At 38.0% G+C, this 23,138-nt stretch overlaps 1 protein-coding gene across 5 annotated transcripts in view; it reads left to right on the forward strand.

Annotated features, from left to right (window-relative positions):
* Positions 1 to 774: 774 nt before the first annotated feature.
* rph3aa (rabphilin 3A homolog (mouse), a) overlaps positions 775 to 23,138 on the forward strand; it is a 41,528-nt gene continuing 19,164 nt past the window's right edge. For 2 of the 5 annotated variants that reach the window (XM_040007400.1, XM_040007398.1), the window contains exon 1: positions 783 to 973. The gene's annotated coding sequence lies outside the window, so the exon portion shown is untranslated. Of the gene's footprint in view, positions 974 to 17,006; positions 17,185 to 23,138 lie in introns of those variants that run through there. The other 3 variants (XM_040007401.1, XM_040007402.1, XM_040007403.1) reach the window with 2 other exon arrangements.

Consider the following 23,138-nt stretch of genomic DNA (forward strand, 5'->3'; position numbering starts at 1 on the left):
ATATTCCCATATGGTACATTAATGTAAGCTTTTTGCAGTGCATGAATAAGAAGAAAATTTTAATGGATGGGAGTGGTTTTAAAATCCATAAAACAAAAAGGAAAAACATTCAGTTCCTTTACTTATGTAGAAGTAGCAGTACAATATAAAATATATTTTACTACTACTATTATATATTAAGCTTTCTTTATAAAGCAAGTAAGACCAATACAATTAAGTTACAGACTAATTTTAACCACACCAACAAGCAAAAAATAGAAAAAGATAATAAATACCAGTGAAAGACTAAAAGGACTAAAAGCAAATAGATGAAAGAAATGACAACATGGAATTTGCTTGTATGTGATGTCACGTGACATGATTGTATTGTTAATAGTTATGTGTCAATAAATATGCATTTTATTCAGTAACTATTTCATATAGTTCTGTAGTGCTTTAAAAACAGAATAAACAATTTGGAATGGCAATTCCCAAATAAGGTTGTGGCAAGAAAAATCTAATGTAGTCTATATAACTATGCAAAAACATATCATTTGATTACATATAAGATGTATCCATCAATACATTAACTGAGATGTAAATGTAGTAGGGAAAAAAAGGCAACATTTGTATCTGAGATACAGTGGAGTACAAATACTTTGCATGGTGAATTGTATTTAGGTTGACTTAAATAGCTCACTTTGGCAGCACTTGTGACCTCACCATTTCATCTTCTGCTGATGAAATGAGAGTGGACGGATTTAGTTGAACAGAGAGAGAGAGGGGGGGGGGGGGGGGGGGGGGATGAAGAGAGAAAGGGAGGAGGAGCGATGCTCTTACTACAGTGTGTGTGTGCTGAGGAGGCTGTCAGTGAGGATAGTGATACAAAGGATGCTGAATGCTGAAGCTGTGCTGTTGGCATTATACCTTGTGTCACACTGAAGCAGCCTGCTCCTGGCAGAAAAAAAGAACAACATCTGTCTGAACACCTCAGGTAAGTCCTCACACCCTGTTTCATTTATTTTAATGAGAAGAAGAAAATGACCTTGGAAAGCTTTTAGTTTAGACTTTTTTTTTTCCATTTTTGTTTCTTTTACTTCTTCCTTGCTTCACTGCTACCTCTGAATTTTGCATAGTCTCTCTTTAAATGTTATTCAAGCAGTCTTTAAAAAATGAGTGCTAACTCAAAACACTTAAATTTAGATATTTTCCTAAAAGCTCTGATTTTTTTCTTTTAAATAATAAAAGAATGTAAAAGCTCTGACACCAGTTTATAAGTTTAGAAAATTCTTTATCCATATTAGCATATTTTGGATTCATTTGACATTACATTAATATAGACATGATAAATATTTCACAAATATTTCTTTATTTTTTGTATTTTGCATTTGACTAAACAAATTACCTAATGCCTGTACTACAAATTCTTGTTTTTTGCTGGCTGACATTTGACTTGACAATGGTGTAGCTGTGATAAGCTAAAACCAGTGAGTCGGGCTCTGTAATATGTAAAAGCTTAGTAGACAAGCAGTCAAGTGTGTTTTATCCTCTTTTACACTAACTACTCATGACAAGCCTTTCCAGTCATGGTTTACATTAGAGGATGGAAACTGCTTAAAAAATTTTGCTTTAAGGGCGACACTGTTTTTATCTGTTATTTATTATTTTAGTTTAGTGTTGGACAGAGCCGGCATAAATGTTCCACCATTTTTAATGAATTATTATATATGATATATAATATAATAATATATATAATATATAATTATATTATTATATTTGGTATGTTTTTTAGGTGGTAGGGGCTTTCCCTTCAGTCTGTACTCCACTTCAGAATTTTCTTTGAGTGATTTCTGAAACGTTAAACATATAAACACAGATAATGATCATTTTGATAATGATTATGGTAGATAGCTGCAGCAGTCAATAAAATGACACAGGCACTATAATTCCACACTTCATTGAGTTAATTTACTCTATGTTATCACTATAACCTCTAGATAGTCTCCTATACACTATGGGTGTTAGCTAGCTGTATCATGTTAACTTAGCTGAAGTTACCTATTCTACTGTCTTAGCTAGTTTTGTTATCTTTTAATATTCTTGATACTGTAATGATAAGCTTGAGAAATCAATCTAGAGTTTGCAATAATCTCACAGCAGTTGAGAACTGGGCTGGTTCTGCCATCTATTTGCAGAGGCAATGAACCCACAACTTAGTGTGTAACATGCAGTGACACTGAAGAAGTCAACACTGAGGACACAGAGATGAAAGGAGAGGAGGAAAATTTATGTAAAATTGTGTAAAATTGATAAGCAATACTATAACTTTCTTTAATCTTCGTTCTATTGTCTCTAACAGTTGGGTTCATTGAGCCCCCTCTTCTTTCCCATGCAGCCTATAATCCCTGCTAAAAATCCCTTGAAAAGCCTTGAAATCAGGTGCATTGGCTGCAGTTTGAACGAGATGGATGCCTGTGGATTACAGGGTGCTGATCTCTCAGGTCCTGACTGATGTGGCTAATGTGCTTGAGGAGAAATGGTCAACGTTAGCTCTATACACCCTGACTGCTGAAGTCAGGGGAAAACCATCTTACTGCTTGGCTTTTTTTCTTGCTTCTGTGTTTTTTGGGACATTTCCATTCGATACCTAATTGTCCTGAAAGCTGCTTTTTGCAGTAAAGCAGTTTGGTGATAAAAGAGTTGTCAATATGAGGTCAGTTACAGCTATCTTAACCAGCAATACCTGGTTTTTAATGCTTGCACCTTTAATGCAGTGGAAACATTTTCATTCACTTGTTTTTTTGTATCTACAAACGTAATGTAAGTCAGACATTCTAAACTTTGTTTCACTTTTTGGTCTCCACCATCTATTGAGGGATCTGACAGCAGTTTTGTTTCTCTTTTTTGTGAGCAGTATTTTAAGGAATACAACATTTAGAGTGGTACATCACAGGATTTAAATACTTAGACAAACAACAAGACAACACAGAGCTGGTGAAGAAAAGAGGGGAGGTGTAAATGTGAGTGGGTGTGGTTAATGTGAGGATGCTCATTTCTGTTCAGTCTGGGATGAATGGAGTGAGGAGGGGGAAAAGTTCAAAGTTCAAGTTTGTTTTATTTATATAACACATTTATTTAGAACAGCAACATTGACCAAAGCGCTGGACAGAAGTACAAAATAACTTATAACTTATTATTACCAAATACCTCTCGTACTGTCTTAAAAAAGAAAAAAAGAAAAGGAGGTGAATGTTATCTTCTGTTAATGATCATCGCATATGTATATGTATATACAGTGGTGTGAAAAAGTGTTTGCCTCCTCATAGTGTTTTGCATATTTTTCACACTTATATGTTTCAGATCATCAAACAAATTCTTATTATTAGACAAAGATAACCTGAGTAAGCACAAAATGCATTTTTTAAATGATGAATTCATTGATGAATTCAGAAAAGTTATCCAAGCCTACTGCTCTTGTGTGAAAAAGTAATTGCCCCTCTTGTTAAATCATGAATTAACTGTGATTAACCACATGCTTTGGAAAGCTGAGCTCAGTTTCATTAAACACACTCAGGCCTGACCTGCTGAGTCAAGAAATCACTTAAATAGAACATGTCTGACAAAATAAAACAGGCTAAAAGACGTCAAAAAGCAACACTTCATATCACGCTTTAAAGAATACCTGAGAAACAAAGTCACCGACATCTGTCAGTCTGAAAAGGGTTACAAAGATGTTTCTAAGGCTTTGGGACTCTATTGAACCACAGTGAGAGTCATTATACACAAAACAGAAAAAAAGAACAGCAGTGAAGCTTCCAATAAGTGACCGGCCTACCAAAATTACTCCAATGGCACTCAACCAGGAGGTCACAAAAGAACCCAGAACAACAATAAAGGACTGCAGGCTTCAGATTTCTCAGTTAAGGTCAGAGTTCATGATTCAACAATAAGAAAGAGTCTGGGCAAAAATGTCATCCATGGGTTCAAGGAGAAAACCAGTCCTGACCAGAAACAACATGAAGGCTCATCTCACATTAGCCAACCCCTCCCCCAAAAAGAGCCAAAAAGATTTGACTCCCGTTACATCTGGAATAAAACTAACACAGCATTTCAGAAAAGGAACATCATACCAATAGTAAAATATGGTGATGGTAGTGAGATCTGAGGCTCTTTTGCTGCCTCAGGACCTGGAAGACTTGCTGTGGTAAATCGAACTATGGATTGTGCTGTCTACCAAAACATCTTGAAGAAGAATGTCCGGCCATCTGTTCATGACCTAGTTCTGCAGCAGGACAATGATTCAAAACACACCAGCAAGTCCACCTCTGAATGGGTTAATAAAAACAAAATGAAGACTTTGGACTGGCTTTTTAAGTCCTGACGGTCCCAACCAGTTATTAGGTTTAGGGGGCAAACACTTTTTCACATAGGGTCATGTAGGTTTGGATTTTTTCCCCCTTCAATAATAAACACTTTCACTTAGAATTGTGTGCATTTTGTGTTTACTAAGATTCTTGAAAAAGTCCTTTTTGACCAGCTTCAGACATTTTTTGTTTAACTTGCATGATATGTAGGATAGTTTTAGTCATGTTTCAGATCACATTACAGCACAGAGACTAGACGACTCTAGAATTCTGGTCTCTGTGTTATTATGGACTCATATACAGTGCGTATTCTGACACTGGCTCAGAGTACGGGCTGATAACAATGATGGACTTGCAGTTGTGTTTATTGGTTTTCAGGAACAAGAAGTGACAATATTTGGATGACAGGGTGGACTTGAGCTAAAACTAGCTAGCTTGGTTAGTAAGCAATCCATAAACTATACAGGTGCAACACAGAGACAAAAAATGTAATGCTAATAAGTGCACAAATTTTTCACAGCAAGCCAAAGTATTAGTCAAAGTATTATTTCCTAATAAAGTTAAGATAGATAATAGAGTTAAGTATAAAACTTAAGCATAAAAAATGTGAATGCGGCATGTTGTATAAAGGATTTTGAGTGCTCTAGGAGAGTACAGGCGATCGTGGCTCAAGAGTTGGCAGTTCGTCTTGTAATTGGAAGGTTAACGGTTCGAGCTTCAGCTCTGACAGTCTTGGTCTTATGTCCTTGGGCAAGACACTTGACCTGTTGCCTACTGGTGGTGGTCAGAGAGCCCAGTGGCGCCAGTGTCTGGCAGCCTCACCTCTGTCAGTGTGCCCCAGGGCAACTGTGGTTACAATGTGTGTGAATGGGTGGATGACTGAATGTAGTGTAAAGTGCTTTAGGGTCCACAGGGACTAAGTAAAGTGCTACACAAATACAGGCCATTACCATTTAGAGAAGCGCTATATAAGAATCATTCCATTTACCAAAATGGTTTCTTTTACCAGGCTGTATACATGCTTTTTAATGCTATTTTAGTTGTGCAGTTTAACATGGGCATCTATGGGGACTGACTTGCTCTTGGAACTGACATCAAATGCCCATTAGAAGAACTGCAGTTTTTGGCACAAAGGCCCCAGAGGTTGCCTTGTGGGTCAGAGAATAAAGGTGCTTTTGCAGATATCTGGAGATATTATAGTTGGTAATTTAAATATTAAACAATAATACTGACTAACTAAAAAAATCTTCCACCCCGAGAAGCTTGTATTTCCTAAAACCCAATGCCTTGAGAGCATAAGTATATGTCAACCTGCCTATGAACACAGAAAAATAAACAAACTAAAAAACATAAAACCCTAGTAGGACTACAGAGATGGTAAATAAAAACAAAACTGTTGAGTATTGATACCAGCTGAAATTAATGAAAAGATATGTTTTTGTTATAGTTCCAGCCTTTAATGATAAAACAATTGTAAATTAACCTACCATTAGTAGAGTTCCCTTAGAGTTTGTTGCAACCTGACTTATGATTTCTACATGCAGACATTTTATTGCAAAGTCTAAGAGACAATGTTACAGTTTTACTCTAAAACTGATTACAAGAGAAATGCTGCAGCATTAGCTTATGGCAGAGTATCTAAGACATCTTCATTCTCCAACTTAGGACCTCATCTAATAAATATCAAATGCATTCATAGGGCACAAATCTTTTGTATGTTTTAGGGTAAAAAATAAACAGCTGCCATATGTTTTGCACCATTCCAGTTAAGTGAGTGAAATCGCCTTTTTGATGATAAATTGGTGCCGCGGTAGGGGTCGTGTCCATTTCGCCCTAATCCATTACAACAATCAATTGAAACTGATGAATTTCAGATTTCCCATTACTTCCAGTGGGGGCTGTTTCCACACGAGCTCATTCACTGGAGCATGTAGCAATACTGACCATTGAATTGGTTATACTCTTCCTCATTTCTGCAGCTGAGGCATTATTGTTTTCAGTGGGAATTGTCTCAACACAGCAGGAACAGCAGATGTGCTGCACAAATCCACTGTGGCTAGGATTGTTTGATTAGCTGTGTACTGTGAGCACACTTAAATTGTTCACAGACAGGAAGAATAGGTGGGCAGATGTGATTATCTAACAGAAGCACAGCTGTAAACAGAAAACTGATATGACACTTTTATGTGCTGCTGTTGTCTGTCCCTTGCATGACCCAAATATTATTTCAGGAGCCTCAGGGCAAAAATGTCCAACACACAATATGCCACCAGCGATCTGTGCATCAACTAACAACAAACTGTTATTTGGGTTGCTTATTTGGTTAAAAAAAACAAACAAACCCTACATACAGGGGTCCTAGTGTCAATGGATTCCAGAAGAACAGATGCATTGAATTAAATACTTCATATGCTTTTGCAAGGAATGTTCCTTGTTTTGTAATTACTAGAACACGTCAGGAGACCTCCATATCATTGCACTAGAAACAAGCTAACACAAAGACAAGAGGCAAGAAGAGCCTTGGTAGAAAAGTGACTAATTTAGCTACTAAAAATTAGCATTCACCACTAAAAGATGCAGTTGAAACTGAAAGGACTTTAGATGTCTTCATACTCTATGGGTACACTAGTGCACCAAGTTCATTTCTCGTCTATGAGTTGTTACTGGATGCAGCTACCATTCCTAAGCTAGTCAATAGAACACCTAACCCTGAATGATCATCATATCTTAAAAATATCATATATCCAAGTAGAGTACTACTTGGATATATGATATCATATAATCCAAGTAGAGTATTTTATCTCCGATTGCAGGCTTACATCTGGTTCCCAGAGTTTGCAAGAAAGAAGGCACAATCTTTAGCTATCAGGCTACTCCCCCATGGAACCAGCTCCCTATTTGGGTTCAAGAAACAGATGGCCTAAAATAAAGCTTTATAGTGCAGGTGACCCTGAGCAATATGTTACTATAAGTTGCTGTGGGCCTTCCTAGACTGAGGTGTGAAAGCAGGACGAGCTGTTCCTTCCTTTCTTCTCCACCTACCCCTTTTTAGTCCAGATGCATTTATGTATACCTGCTACTGCATATCATTAACTTTTCTCTCTTGTAATTTGTGTTTTGCTCTTTTCTCTTAATTCTCACTTTATTTTTTCCTGCTTCTCTTTCTTCTCACAATTCAACTGCGCTGCATCTCCCTAAGCCCGGTTTTATCAGAGTTCTCTTTCTGTGAATAAATATTTATATAGGTTTATAGGTTATTCCTTCCCACTGTTGCTAAGAATAGAATAGAACAGAATATGTGAAGAACAAATAGCATTCTTAGCCTAGACAATAGTTTCTCTCTGGACTCACAGTTTTACTGTAGCACCTCTTCTCTTGTCAGACAGTCAATCTCTTTGTCATTCAGCTGAATTAGTAAATTCAGCTCTTGAGAAATAGCCAACTTTGAAAAGCTCACTTTGTTCTCTCACAGCAATCTTTTTGTCTGAAATCACCAGTTCTCGAGATAACGGTAAGATCCAAAAGACAAATCAATTGGATTTAAAATAAACTGCACATTATCTGAAAATTGTTGCAGCAATTCATTTCTATAGATGTTACCTCCTGCTTTTCAAGCGTTTCTCTCAAATGCATTGAAAAATTAATCCTTAATTGGTGGGCGTGGGGAAGAAAGTTTGCATCTGATGACGCAAAGAAAAACAGCTTCATTGGAAGATCATGTTCTTCTTTTCTGAGGACTTAATGGATTTCTAAACAATCTTGGCTTGAAAATGAAAAGTATCTATAACTTTGCCACCCTTTTTAAACCAACCTCTTTTGCATTAAGGTAAGCAGTGTGGAAATTGCCTCTGTCTGCATTCTTTCACACACACACACACACACACACACACACACACACACACACACACACACACACACACACACACACACACACACACACACACACACAGAGAGAGAGAGAGAGAGAGAGAGAGAGAAAGCACAGATGAGAAACAGACATGGGAAGTCTGACATTCGTGTTCTGGTTTGCTCAGTTTAATGGTTTCAGTGCTGCCCCTGGTGTTTACACATAGACAGAAACTGTGATTTCCACTCTTCGCTCACCATATGGGCATGTGCTCTTACACACACACACACACACACACACACACACACACACATGGCAGCCACAGTGAAGTGAACACAGTGTATACACACTGTTGCCGATACAATATTTTTTCCTGTTCCATGTATCTGCTTTTAATTTAATAAAAAGTCCTGCCAATGACAACATATTTTTTAGATATATGCTGCAGTTGCATTAAAATGTATTTTTCTTATTAGTGTAAAAACCTAAGAGAAAACAGGAAGTAAGAACACGTGCAACAAATGACCCTTTTAATGAATGGTAGGTGTCTTACGCTTAAAGCTATCAGAATGCTCTAAATCCAAACAGACAATAAATCCAAACAGATTTGGGCAGCACGGTGGCACAGTAGTTACAACTGTCATCTCACAGAAAAATGGTTCTAGGTTTGAATCTCCTTGTCAGCTGGGGTATTTTTGTGTGGCTCTGTGAGTTTCCGCCGGCTCCCTCCAATAGTCCTGAGACATGAGTGTAAACGGCTATTCTGTTGGTTGGTTGCATGAACACAAGGTACAAGGTATAGTACATATAAAAGTGCTATGTAAATTATCAGTGAAATGTGTGGCTATAAGTGCTTTAAGTAGTGAGTAAGACTGTGCTATATAACTGCTATGCATACAACACTTTTTATCTGTCAGACAAATGGAATATTAGATGCCTCACTGGGGTTCAGGACATTACCCAAAAACATTTTGAGGCACTGTGAGAGCCATTAAATTAAAGAAATGTACTAATATGAACAAATTTTTTTGCTTGTGTTGTTGTAATGTACCACTACATATTTGTACACATTATTTCCAGAAGTAATAATGAAATTTAAGTTTGAGGACACTGAATCTATGCATAGATCTAGCCTTATATAAATGTTGGGATACGGACACAGTCTGAATTTAGTTCAGGAACTGATTGTGCTAATCCACCAAACTCTGGTGAAATATGTTTTGGTAATCTGAACATCTGCTCAAAATGTGATCATTGTAGTAGTAGTTGATATTTGAATCACAAATGCACTTTGGCCAATACTTGATGTCTTTTAAATGTGCTATATAAATAAAGCTGACTTGACTTGACAAATGAACAGCTACATTTAAATTCTTTTAGCTGCTTTTTTTTCCAAGTATTAAAATATTTCACTAAAAACTAAATATGTCAATGTCAGTCAGAGGAGAAATAAGGGGCTCGCTAAAGTCAGGAGACTCATCATACTGAGATCATGAATGTCTCTGTAAATGTAATGTTAAATGTAATCTCATCCAGTACTTATTGCATTATTTTGGTTGATAAATTAAAAGTACTAAAGTTAGTGCTGTATTGAAGTTTAGATAAATGTATCCTTTTTGTACCATGAACAAACTTAAATTGAAATGTATAAAGTTCTCATTTCACTTGAAACAAAACATGTCAACCCCATCGTGGGACTAAATCAAAACTGAGGGAATCAACACAAGTATGTGGGTTTATCTTCTGGGGAACATGAAAAACTGTAAAAAATTTAATCCTACTCCATACAATAGTGAATATTCCACTGGCAAAAATAGGTCGGCGCAAATTTCATTTCTGTTGCACATTAAAAAAAAACAGGTTTAATGAGGTTGACTTGCTTTTTACGTTAGTTTAAACAAACAAGATAAAACCATGCATCAATAAAAATAAATACAACAAACAAAATCAAACAAATAGAATAATAGAGCGCAATGTAAAAAATGTTGTGGGACTCGAACTGAACTCAAATTAGAAGCCAAAGTAAAAAAAGTGATTTTTAAGACAGGATTTAAAGACTGTATAGACTCTGCAGAACAAAGATCAAGTGGCAGGTTATTCCAGAGTCTAGGGCTAAATAAATAAATAAATGAAATGCATCCTCATGAGCAACTAAACTGTTCTCGTCCTGCTTTCATCCCTCAGTTTACTTGCAAACAATATGTTCTGACAGGAATATGTTTTTTGTCCTGCTGATTCCTCTTCTACACAGACTAAATACAGTCATTTCAGCTATGTGTCAAAGCTTTGAATCACCAATGTTGGTATTTGGAGACTAGATTACTGTGCTTTTTACCAAGAGTCATCAGACACAGGGCTGGGGTGCTTGTGTGCATGTGGGTTAAGGTTTAAGAAGAATCATCAGGCAGGGGATAAAGTAGGTGGTGATGGGTCTTTGTAAAACTAAGCTCTGTAAGCTGCTACTTCACAAGTCTGACAAGCCTCAGCAGAGGAAAAGAGAGACATATGGCACAGCCGCCTAAATAGATGGACAAATGATGATGAATGGGTGAAAGGATGAAGCTTTTGCAGAGGGTGCTGGTAAAGAAGTCAACGCGATCTGTGATGATTACAGAAATGACAGCTGTGGGGGCAGTGTGAGGAAAGGGATAATAAACAGGGGGATGCCGTGGAGTGGGATGATGAAAGTGTTGAATAGAAGAGGGTGCGTGCACATAGGAGTGCTGAAATGTTCCAGTCTAATTCAGATGGGAGTGTTTGAGCTCCTTGGGGAATGTTCTGTGTACCATAAATAACTGGGATTTTGCTGTTGTAGTAGATGAGGGTGCCTGGGCTTCCTGAGCTGGCTAACCTCATTTAAGGTCTAACAACGGATCTAATATGGCACAACCCACAACCTTAACATTTTGTCTTACTCGACTCATTGCATCTTTGAAACTCATTTAGTCTTAATCTTATTTAACTCCATTACTATCTTAAAGCCTTCTGGTTTTATTTGACAGTACTGACAAATATTTTCAATTGATTCAAGTCATCATAGGTGGTATTGGCAACCCTAACCTTAAACCTCTATTGGAGAAAAGCAAAAGAGACTTCTCTTTTTGAGGAAAAAGTTCTTGTTGTGTGTCAGTTAGAATTATATTTTTCTTTTTTCCCTGGTTGCCAGGACTCAGAGACAACAATGCAATAAAAATGAAAAATGCAAAGTGGGATTGCCCAGGGTTGGGGTTGTCACTGATGCTGACTGAGATATCCAAGAGTTAAATGAAGCATGTTAGGCTACATGGTGAGTCTACACTGGCTTTGGTTGTGAAGCAGATAAAATGTGTAGAACTAAGCACTGAATGAACACGTGGTTAAATGTGACTTCTAGTCATAAAAACTTTGAGTGGTAAGTAAGACAAGAAAAGTATTATATACAACAATCACTGATTATCTCTTCATCATAGCAGCTGTTAGTGGGTGGAATATATTAGGAAGCATCATTCTGTCCACAAATTTGATGTGTTAGAAGCAGGAAATAAGGATTATTGTAAGTTTTTTTTGCAGATTTGACAATGGCAAAATTAATCGTTAGATAACTGGGTCAGAGCATCACCAAAACTGTAGCTCTTGTTGGGTGTTTCCAATCTGCAGTAGTCAGTATCGATCTAAAGTAGTCCAAGGAAGGAACACTGGTGAACCAGCGACAGGGTCATGGATTGCCAAACCTCACTGATGCACATGGGAAGTGAAGGCTGGTCCATATGGTTCAATCCAACAGATGGACTACTGTAGCTCAAGCTGGATATGGGCTACAGACTAATCATATTGCCCATGCACACCCTTGTCCACTCCTGAAAGTGCCAACAATGAACATGTGAGCACCAGAACTGGACCATGGAGCAATGCCAGACAGTGACCTGATGGTCTGATGCATCACGTTTTCTTTTACATCATCTAGATAGCTGGATGTGCGTGCTTCACTTAACTTGTGTGCAGTGTTCTAACAAGAAACCTTGGATCCTGCCATCCATGTGGATATAAGAATTGTTGCAGACCACACACTTTCATGTAAATGATATTCCCTGATGACTGTGGCGTCTTTCAGCAGAACAATGCCCCCTGCCACAAAGCAACAATGGTTCAGGAATGGTTTGAGGAGCACAACAACACATTTGAGGTGTTGACTTGGCCTCCAATTTTCTTGGATGGCAATCCAATTGAACATCTGTGGGATGTGAAATCCTAATCATTGGAGTGACTAAAAACATCCCTCTGAAAAATAATGAATGATGCTAAGTCAGGTACAAGTGATAACTCCAATTACTGTGCATTTCTAACACAGTAAAGATGGCAGTAAACAGAAGTGTCAGTTTGTACACAACCAAAAGAGCTTGCATCTTCATGTTTTGTGATGGATTACTAATTTGTGATTTAATGTGTAGTTTAAAAACTCATATGAAAGGTACTTTTTGGATAATGAGTAAATACTGAAGCAAAAACTAAGGGAGACCAGTTGACTGCAAGAACAGACTAAGACTAAGACCTTTATGGTCCCAGCACAGATACTGTTTGGGTTTCCTTTTTCTTTGCGTCATTTTGCAATGGTTTTCTTTTGGGCCACTCACTCTGAATGTAAAGTCTGTGGCACGCGTATGTCGGAAACTCACGGGGAAAAAGTGTATGCATGTTTATTATAGTATGTAATGCAGTACTTGTAATGTTAATAAGAAACTGGCAAGAGTTGTGATTGTAGAAGACCTATAAGCATTTTAAGTAACACTTGCAGGCTCAAATTCAAATTCAAATTCAAATTTTATTTGTCACGTACACAGTCATACACAGTACGATATGTAGTGAAATGCTTGGACAACTGCTCGTGACCTAAAGAAAACAAAAAGGAAAAGGCTATGAATAAGATAGGAAATAAATATGAAAAATTAAAAAGGGTAAATTTAACTAGGAAGGAATAAAATATAAATTAAGGTTAAAAATGAAATAACTGTACAACACAAATTAGAATGAAGGGTAAATTTAACTGGGAAGAATAAGATAAATATATAAATTAAAGTTGAAAATAAAATAACTGTACAACAAAATACACAATATAGAACTATATAAGAATGTATGAAGAAATCTAAATCTAAATAAATATATACACAATAACAGCAGCTGTACAAGTATTAACTGGAAATGAAGAATATAGTGACCAGTGTTGTGCAAAAACAAAGTCCAGAAAGTCCAGTGTGTGTAAGAACTGTATGTGTGGGTCAGTACTGTGTGGTGGTGTGATTGAGAGACCGTATCGCCTGCGGGAAGAAGCTCCTCCTCAGTCTCTCTGTGTTGGTCTTCAGGGAGCGGAATCGCTTTCCTGACCTCAGCAGAGAGAACAGTCTGTTGTTGGGATGGCTGAGGTCCTTCACGATCTTCCTGGCCTTGGTCCAGCACCGCCTGCTGTAGATTGAGTGCAGGTCAGGGAGCTCGGAGCGGATGGTGCGCTCAGCTGACCGCACAACCCTCTGTAGAGCTCGTCTGTCCTGCATGGTGCTGTTCCCGAACCAGGTTAAGATGTTTCCCGCCAGGATGCTCTCTATGGTGCACGAGTAAAAGTTCCTGAGCACCTTGGAGGGCAGTTGGAAGTCTCTCAAGCGTCTGAGGTGGTAGAGACGCTGTCTCTACCACCTAATTGGCTAATTGAATGAACAAGCACATGAACACATATTTTTGTGCATTTATTAAACCAAAGCAATAGTTGTTTGTATATATTTTTCTTATTTTGTATATCCCTCTTGACTTTATATATTTCTCCTGTTTGTTATTTATTCCTATTGTCTACTATTTATATTTTATTCCAGCACAGTAGATTTAAATTTCTCTGTTACTTACCGCCATCATTATAGAGTCATTAACCCTGGCTTCACCTCACAAGTTATGACCTCTAATCTCAATGTACACACACACACACACACACACACACACACACACACACACACACACACACACACACACACACACACACACACACACGTACATGTAAGTGCCAGTGATCCCTGGAGCCAATTTCACCTCTCTGTCAACTTACACTATAAAAAAGTTCTAAATCAAGCCAGGCTTAATGTGGTGACGTGTGTCCTTGGTGTAGGGCAGGAGTTCAAGATGTGTGGTCTTCTTATGTGGTTTTCTCAGGAAAGCACATCATCTCTCTCATCATAAACATGGAACAGATTGTGGCTTTGTAACCTGATATGCATTTGTAGGGTTTTCTTCCCTAACATTTTGCGATTTTGCTTGTGGACCAGAAGCTTTGTTTCTTGTGGTTCTATAAATACACTCCCTCCTATGTGTCCAGAAGCATCACTTATAGGTGACCAACACACCTCTGCAGGTCCCTTTCAGTTCAAATGAGCAGCAGTTTGCCACTGAGGTCTTTTCGAGTCACTGAGCTCTTGACACATTGATGTGGACTGTAACCTGCCATCTGTCAGGGAAAGGTCATCTTAACTGATTGTATCTTTGATGTCATCTGTTTGGTCATTGCTCAATGTCAGCTCCCTTAGCTCTTTGCTCACTATACTTTAAACCTCACATTGTGTTTGGTTCAAATTGAATCCATTTTGATATTTAGTCATAAGAATAACATGTCATTCTTTTCTTGAATTGGATTATTTTTTTTTGGAAATTATACAAAAATGCACAAAAATGAAAATTATTTAAAATTTTATAGCATTGCATAAAATTGCATGCAAATTCTTGCATATTGATTGTACTATTTAGATTGATTTTAATATTGAGATGAGTCAAATTAGCTAAATAGTAGTTTTAGGAATATTGAAATTGTCAGTCTACAGATGTCATGTCTGTTCTTATTATATAGATAGATTATATAGATTGTAGATTACATACATTATATAGAGTTATATGGGTACTTTCAGGCTGCCATGAGAACATTATGTGTTCCCACCATATTCCCAAGGCACCTGCTGGTCTTTGATGGATCATGGTGGATTCTTAAAACAGTAAAATATTGTAGCATTACAGCAAAGGAGTGCTATTTACATGGTGTATATATGCATCAGGGGCAACTTGGAGTTCAGCTTCAATTTGGCCAAGAGTAAGTTGGTACATGAACAGGACGAGCCAGTCACCAATCCACAAACCTTCCAATCAGTAAACACTACTACCCATGATATAACAAAAATAACCTTAAATTAAAAAAACTAGAACCCATTTACTCCAAGCTAATTGAGATTAAAATGACAAGGAGCTTCTGTTTCAGTGAGTGTAGAAAACAAAGTGCAGGGCCCACACACACGAAGTATCCCACAACTGCTTTGAATGCACATACTAGTTTGTAATTTATGTAACTAGTTTGCACTCTGTTAATTAAGGTTGAATTAATTTTGACAATTATAAATGACAGCTATGAGGATTGGAAAGATCATACTATGGGTTTTTAAATTTTTCTTGGTTAAGAGTAGAGGACAATGCTTTTCCAGCATTTTGTTGACCCATCCATCACCCCAACCTCCATACTGTTTTCACTTGGTTAAAAAAAAGATTTGAGAAAGTTTTATATTTTCATTCATGGTTGGTTCTATGTGCTCCAAGAGGATGGCAGCAGACAGACACTACTAAGATAAAAATACCAACGAAATATAACTTTAAATGAAAAGAAATCCCATAGTGTTATTTGCAAGGTTGATACATACATACAATATATGACTAAAGAAATATCATTTACATAAAGTTTTACAACTACATTCACATAGTTGAATGCTGGTGGCCCATGGAGACCCACCAGTGCAGCTTAATTATGAGTAGAGCAGCTCCGTTGTAATGGTATCACTGCTACAAAATCAGTAAATGAGACACACCAAAAGGGCATGGGGTGAAAATAGGGATAATGCTGACATGCTGTCATGTGTAAGCGGTTTGGCCTTTTTAGCATGTGACATTGAGAATCAGATAGGAGTGTCATGCCCTGTTGCAGAGCCCAAGTGCACATTGATCTTCTCTAATGCAGTGAGCTCTCCTCTCAATGGTCAATTTATAATGCACGTGCATGTGTGTGTGTGCAGAGTGATGATGCAGAGATGATGAGAAACAACCAATTGGAACTCTAATTCATGATTTATGTGATCTATTATGTGCAGTATAAATTAACAATATTCTCTGCTATAACTATCTGTAGTCTGACTGACTGATGCTAACTATGGAATAGTTGGTGCCTTTGCATGGCAAATATGAAGCCAGTAGCACATTACATTAGCATCAACAAGCCTGATCACAATTAATGTGAAGCATAAAAGCAAATTCTGACATTTTAGTCATTTCTTTGTGAAACAGATTTAACTAAGTAGATTTTTCCCTTTTTTTGTAGTTTTGCTCAAAGGCAAGCTGTTTTCTATATGCTGAACTAAGCTTGCAACCTGCTGACTGTAGTTTTGTGACTAGCAAACACATATGCAAATTCAATATCCAAATTAATTTCCTTACAGTTCAAAATATTTTGATAGAGATATATTACTAACTTTACTCATACAGATCATTTGATTTTTTTTTTTACAGCAAAATCTAAGTGCAAATTAATTTTCTGCTATAACGGAATTTTTTTCATGGCCTAAAAATTGTTTATTTGCAGATGGTCCAGGCTGTAACTGCAGTGATTTGACTCATGATGACAGCATGTGTGTGTGCTACCCGCTGAGTGTAGTGACTCATGGGCTGAAAGTGTCTGCCATTTCTGAACATTTCCTTTCTCCCTGACCCCCCCCCCCCCTTTGTTTTTCACTCAAACCCTTCAAGGCACATAAGCACACACACACACACACACACACACACACACACACACACACACACACACACACACACACACCAAGTCGCAGATATCAATCTGTCAGGTTGCCACATTGTCTGCAATGACAGCAACCTCTGACATTTACATGCATTGGGGACAGGATATTCTTTTGAAGAGGAAAGGGATGAGAAAGAAGAAAAGCAGTCAGCTGTGAAGTAAGTGAGGCATTACTCAGCAGCCACTGCCCGATTTAATGTCTGATGCTTGGACATTAATGAGGCAGGTAGCAGATATAGTTGGAATTTGGACAATAAAATGTGCTAACTGTGGAGCAAAACTATTTTCCTTCTGTACTTACTTGGAATTGAGATGCAGTCTGCAGGATCAGGAAAATGGCTGGTTGGTCCAGAAGCAAGAGGTTGAGGTCATTCTTTTCTCTTAACAATGTTCTTGTCAAAAGATAATGAGTGTGCTACTCTACAGTGAAAATGACTTCAGGCATGCACATTGCAGTCCAGACTTGAACAACACATTACTGCTAACAGTTCACTTACTACAGTCAGCAGTCAGCTTCAATTAATGCCTCATTTTTTCAAGCACAAGTACAGAATTTATGTGCCTGTGGACCAGCAGACAGTCAGGTTTTAATGGCCAGAAGCACTAATATAGCAGTAGGTGTGGTCGAGCTCACATAAATCATGGGTAACCAAATTAACTCCCCTCAGACCTTTTTAAAGGCGTACCTTTTCAACCGTGGCCAACTGAAAGTTGAATGGACAGCGAAAACCCTGCAGTCATGTCTTTACAAGCAGAATAATGTGAGCTGCTTTCAATGGAAATATCACTCAGTCACATATATTACTCTGAATTTCTTCATATGAATTGATGTCAGCTTGTTCTATTCATTCTTGCCATTTAGTTATTCTGTGAATCACTTTTAAAGTGCACTTCCAGCAGGAAAAAAATGAATAAAATATAAGATGTAATATGCATGTTGAAAAACGAGCAGTTTTTCATTAAAACAATAAATTCTCCTTCAGATGATATTAATCAAATCAGTAAAATCTCAAGTGAATTAGAGAAGATGTTAACAGGCGGTGTAGTTGTATATTATTGCTTTAAGCTGCATGAATTTATTAAATAGTTGCATCATCATAGTTTTCCACATGATCCATGTGTACATCCCCAAATACAGAGTTGTGAATGTTTATGAATGTGGCACAACCATATTAACTTAATGGTAACACTGTTTGAGTTGGCTGTTGAGTCTTGAGCTCCTTTGCATCTGTTGGACATAGTGTAGTGTTTTACATATTTGCTTGGCAAGTGAATGGCCACTTGATTAATTTCAACCAGAGACACAACCAGGGGTTGGATCAGGAAAGGCGTTTGGTGTAAAATTCAGACAGGATTTAACTTCTTTCAGTCACAAATGACTGCCATATATTGGATAATGTTTTTTACCTGATAAAAAACTAATTTGCTGAATGCAGTGTTGCTACCTTAATTTTAGTAAAGTAAAAGAGCAAACATACAACAATGAAGAGACATTCAAGACAAGAGGGCACATATTCACATCCGTGGTTAATAGAGAAGTCTAACAAAAGAGAAGAAAAAAAAGGTCATATTGCTGAGGTTTGCCTCACTCTATAATATGCATACAAGAACACTCTGCAGGATGCAAGTAGATTATAATTGATCTTATAATTATCCCAGGTTTAGCAAAGCAGCCATTTGAGTTCCATGTAGCCCAAAGGGATGTGTTTGACAATTATACATGCAGCATCTATAACCTTGATCAAACCTTGCAAAACTTAAATATCTTTATAAATTGGTGAAAAGCTTTCTTTACAGCTTGGACAGAGCAGAATTATAACTAAGGAAATGTTGTGGTGATTGAGTGAATAATGAATCCTTGTTAAATCCACTGAAACTACAAACATTCATTTTGTTGGAAGGAAAATGCCCAGAGGCAATTAGAATAATACATTAAGTGACGTAAACATGATCATTATGGAGGGACCTGCTGACCACATGTTGAGGTTTTTCTTTTCATTTTTCCACGGTTGTTTATCAGATCCAATTAGATGTTAACTCAGGTGAGAACCAGCCAGGGCTGGCCTGGGGCATTTTGACTAGAGACCGGCCCACCAGGTATTAAAGCCATAGAGCCTTTGAATGAAAGCAAACGCTGTTGTGACAGTGATGTACACTGTCTTGTTGGTATATGTATGATTTCTATACATTTTATGTCAGATAAAAACTTTGGTTGTAAGATTCAGATAATTATTTATTAAAAGCGAGACATTTTAAATAAGAATAAGAAAGAAAAGTATTTCTTTGTGCCCCCCTTTCCCTGTTAATGCCCTACCTGGCCCCCTGGCAAAACTTTGCTAGACCCGCCCCTGCACAGTTACCAGCTGTCAGCTACTTAGAAAAGGATCCTGGTGTTATTTGTTTCTCAGAAACAGTTCATAACTTCCCTTCAACTCATTCATGTCACCTAAAGGTAAAGCTGTTTCTCCATCACCTGTTCAGCTCTGATGATTCAGTAAGGACATCTCCTGGTTTCATCTTCATGTTTCCCTCTCACCAGATATCCAAACCGATATCATGACCAGCAGCTTTTACCAGCAAACATCAGCAGATACTAGAAAATAATATTAAATAAATTCTAACAGCAGCTGATCAAGCTTAAACGTGCTGTTGTTGTTTAGCGCGACATCCGCTGGTTTCCTCTTTCTGGTGCAAAGTAGGAGATAAACAAACAAGAGAGAAAAGCTGTTCAGCTGATCACTGATCAGTTTCATGACTGAAGTAGCAACAGGAGAGGGAGGGGGAGAGAATTAGAGAAGAAGCAGCAGCTGTGCAGCGTAAAGACAGAATAACTCCAGCTTTGTGTCTTTTTCCATTCTGGCTGAAGTACAGGACATACTGCGTTTCCTTTCAGCTCAATACAAAACTCGTAATAATTTCTCTGGATACGGGACAATTCCGTTTTTTTATGGGACGGTTGGCAACTCTACTAACTAACCTTATGAATAAAATAAAGTTCACTATCGGTAACATCATAGCACCCACCCAGCTGTATAGAAACTCTGTCATGCTAGCTCACTCAGTACGAATTATTGTAACTGACTGTAAAAAGTCAGCACAACGAAAATAAACTACCCCTAAACTTAGAATAGAATAGAATAGAATTCAACTTTATTGTCATTGCACATGCACAGGTACAGGGCAACGAAATGCAGTTTGCATCCATCCAGAAGTGCTTTAGTGATATAGATATATTACAATATATATTAGCAATAATATAGATATGTAAGTATATTACAGAAATGGGTCTATTATGGTATGTTATAATGTACACGGTATGAAGTATGTTGTGAATATTCTATAACTATAAGTATGTACAGGCTGTAGTGAGTACAAGCTATGTACAGGATATGAACAGGATATAAATATGAAAAACTATACAGAATATGAAATAAATAACTTTACAGAATCTGAGATATACAGCTATACAGAAATGGGAACTATGCAAGTTGTAAACAGTTGTAGGATTAAAAATTATTGTATGTACAGAATGATTATTTACAGAGCTATACAGTAGTGCAGTTAAGATAAGTGAGATATGTGGATCATTTCTACAGAGGCTATATAAAGTGCTAGTGGTTGTGAGTGGTGGTTCACTCCATGTTATTATTGTGTGTTTGAGGGTACAGTTGTCCATTGTGGGTGTGTGTATGTTCAGTCCATGTGTTAACGTGGGTCAGATGTCAGGAGGCAGAGTTCAGGAGTCTGACAGCTGTGGGGAAGAAGCTGTTCCGGTACCTGGTGGTCTTAGTCCGGAGGCTCCTGTAGCGCCTCCCAGAGGGCAGGAGGGTGAAGAGTCCATGTGATGGGTGACTGGGGTCTTTGATGATTTTCCCAGCCCTTTTCAGACACCGCTTCCTGTAGATGTCTTTTATGGCAGGAAGTGGTGCTCCGGCGATGCGCTGGGCAGTTTTCACGACCCTCTGCAAGGCCTTCTGGTCCGAGGCAGAGCAGTTCCCGTACCAGACTGTTATACAGTTGGTCAGGATGCTCTCGATGGTGCAGCGATAGAAGTTCACCAGGATGTCTGAGGACAGGTGGTTCTTCCTCAGAGTCCTCAAGAAGAAGAGGCGCTGGTGAGCCTTCTTGACCAGCTTGGAGCAGTTGGTCGTCCAGGTGAGATCCTCGGAGATGTGGACTCCCAGGAACTTGAAGCTGCTCACACGCTCCACAGCCGTCCCCTTAATGTGGATGGGTGGATGTGGTTTATATCTGACCCAGACAGACTGCAGGTCATAACTTCTTACCTGAAGTTCAGTTCACCTGACACTCGGACCTGCGGCCGCCTCGGGTCTCTCCTCCTCCTCCCCTTTCCCTCATCCACTTGCTGGCCTCTGTGGAAGCTCCGCCATAGCCACCACCAAACAACGGAGTTATTTTTACACATCGGCCAGCATCTGGCCAATCCACCACCTTTCATTGTTTATACCGTTACAAAAAACCCAGAAAAAACATCGGCCCATAAAAACGAAAAATCACCATCGGCCCACCGATGGCCAGTCTAGCTATGGAGCCAGCCATGTCCCATTATGCCCCATGGTCTTGTAATTGTGGAGGGCCAACTGTGCAGCCTGGTTTCAAAAACTGCTGCTGCCTCGATCTTGTGAAGATATTATTACTGACACTGTTGCTGTCAGAAATCTAAGAGACATGCATTTTTCAGAGCAAGCGTGGGTTGCGCCAGAAAATCCCACTGTCACTGAAATTACCACCATAGACACTTTCCCAGGAAAATCCAACACTTTAGTTCACAGACTGATGAGTTTGATTTTCATTGGCCAAATTATTTTTGCTGCTCTTCGAGTGAATATGCCAGAGGTTTTCCAACCATCCAGCAGCATTTGCACAAGTGGTATCTTTTTTTTGCCAGTAAAATTTCTTAGACAGTCATCTTGTGACAAACTAAATTATTGGTCTGTCTTTGTCTCAGTACAGCTGTTTAAAAATCCAGATATTTACTTTCTGTAATGAAATTTTAAGAGAGTTCTTATCAGCCATATGCCAAAGACACATGTTTAGAAACCAGTAAGATTCTTGGTTGCAGCTAGTCTTAATTTGACAACACTGATATGAAGCTTCCACATTGGCACTGAGTGGACTTATGTACTCTGTGACCAAATTGGTGGAAGATGATATTCTATAATATCTCCTGATCCTGGTACAGAGACCTTTGTTTGAATAAATGTTTTTATTTGTTACATAATATGTTAGGATAAGCTTGCTTATAAAAGCATCCATCAATCCATCCAGCTTCACCATTTTCCTCCTCTCACACACAAATCAGCTGATTATAGTGTGCAGGAAGAAATACGTTTGATCTTTTGTTCTTTTTTTTTGCTCTCAGTCTAGGGTGCAGAGAACTGAGGGACCCTTGTAGCACAAGTAATGAAAAAAATTACTGTAGTACTGTAGAAATGTGATGTAACGTTACTTTGTAACACATTACTGTAATGACAGTAATGGGTATAATGTGTTATTTTGTAATGTGTTATTGTTAACACTGGTGCTGTGTCACATAATCTTATTTGGTCATCCCCCCTTTTTTGTTCTTGGTCTTCACTGAGCTACAACATTAACAAGAAATCCTGGAAATGCCCCTGTATGTCTGCTGAGTTTATTTACCCGCAGTGGGGGAAATGATCTTTTTTGGCAGCTCATGGCCCAGTTGAAAAAATAAACAAGGAATAAAACAAAAAATTATTCAATCCTATCTTGTAGGATTAAATGTGATGATAAAACAGTCCCAAAATGTTCTAACTGATTAATTAATTAACTACATTTATTAAGCATATTCTGTTGGCCTTTTCTCCGTAGCTTTAGTTTAAAAAATGACCAGGTCACGTGAAGCATACTTAGAGTACGACCTGCAAGAAAAGTGACTGATCCCCACTGGCTTGTCACTGAATCTGTGAATCATTTAAACTTTAATGGATTTCAGATCACAGATCACTCTTAATTAAAAGGCTTATTTTATGTGGGTTTTGGTCACAAGATGCAAAATAAAAATTGGACATCATTTGTGTTATTGTGTATGAAAACAACTGCAGCTGCTCAGTATTATTTCAAGTCCAAC

The sequence above is a fragment of the Simochromis diagramma genome, unplaced genomic scaffold (genome assembly GCF_900408965.1).
Source record: "Simochromis diagramma unplaced genomic scaffold, fSimDia1.1 OVJJ01000682.1, whole genome shotgun sequence".
In the NCBI taxonomy this organism is placed as follows: domain Eukaryota; kingdom Metazoa; phylum Chordata; class Actinopteri; order Cichliformes; family Cichlidae; genus Simochromis; species Simochromis diagramma.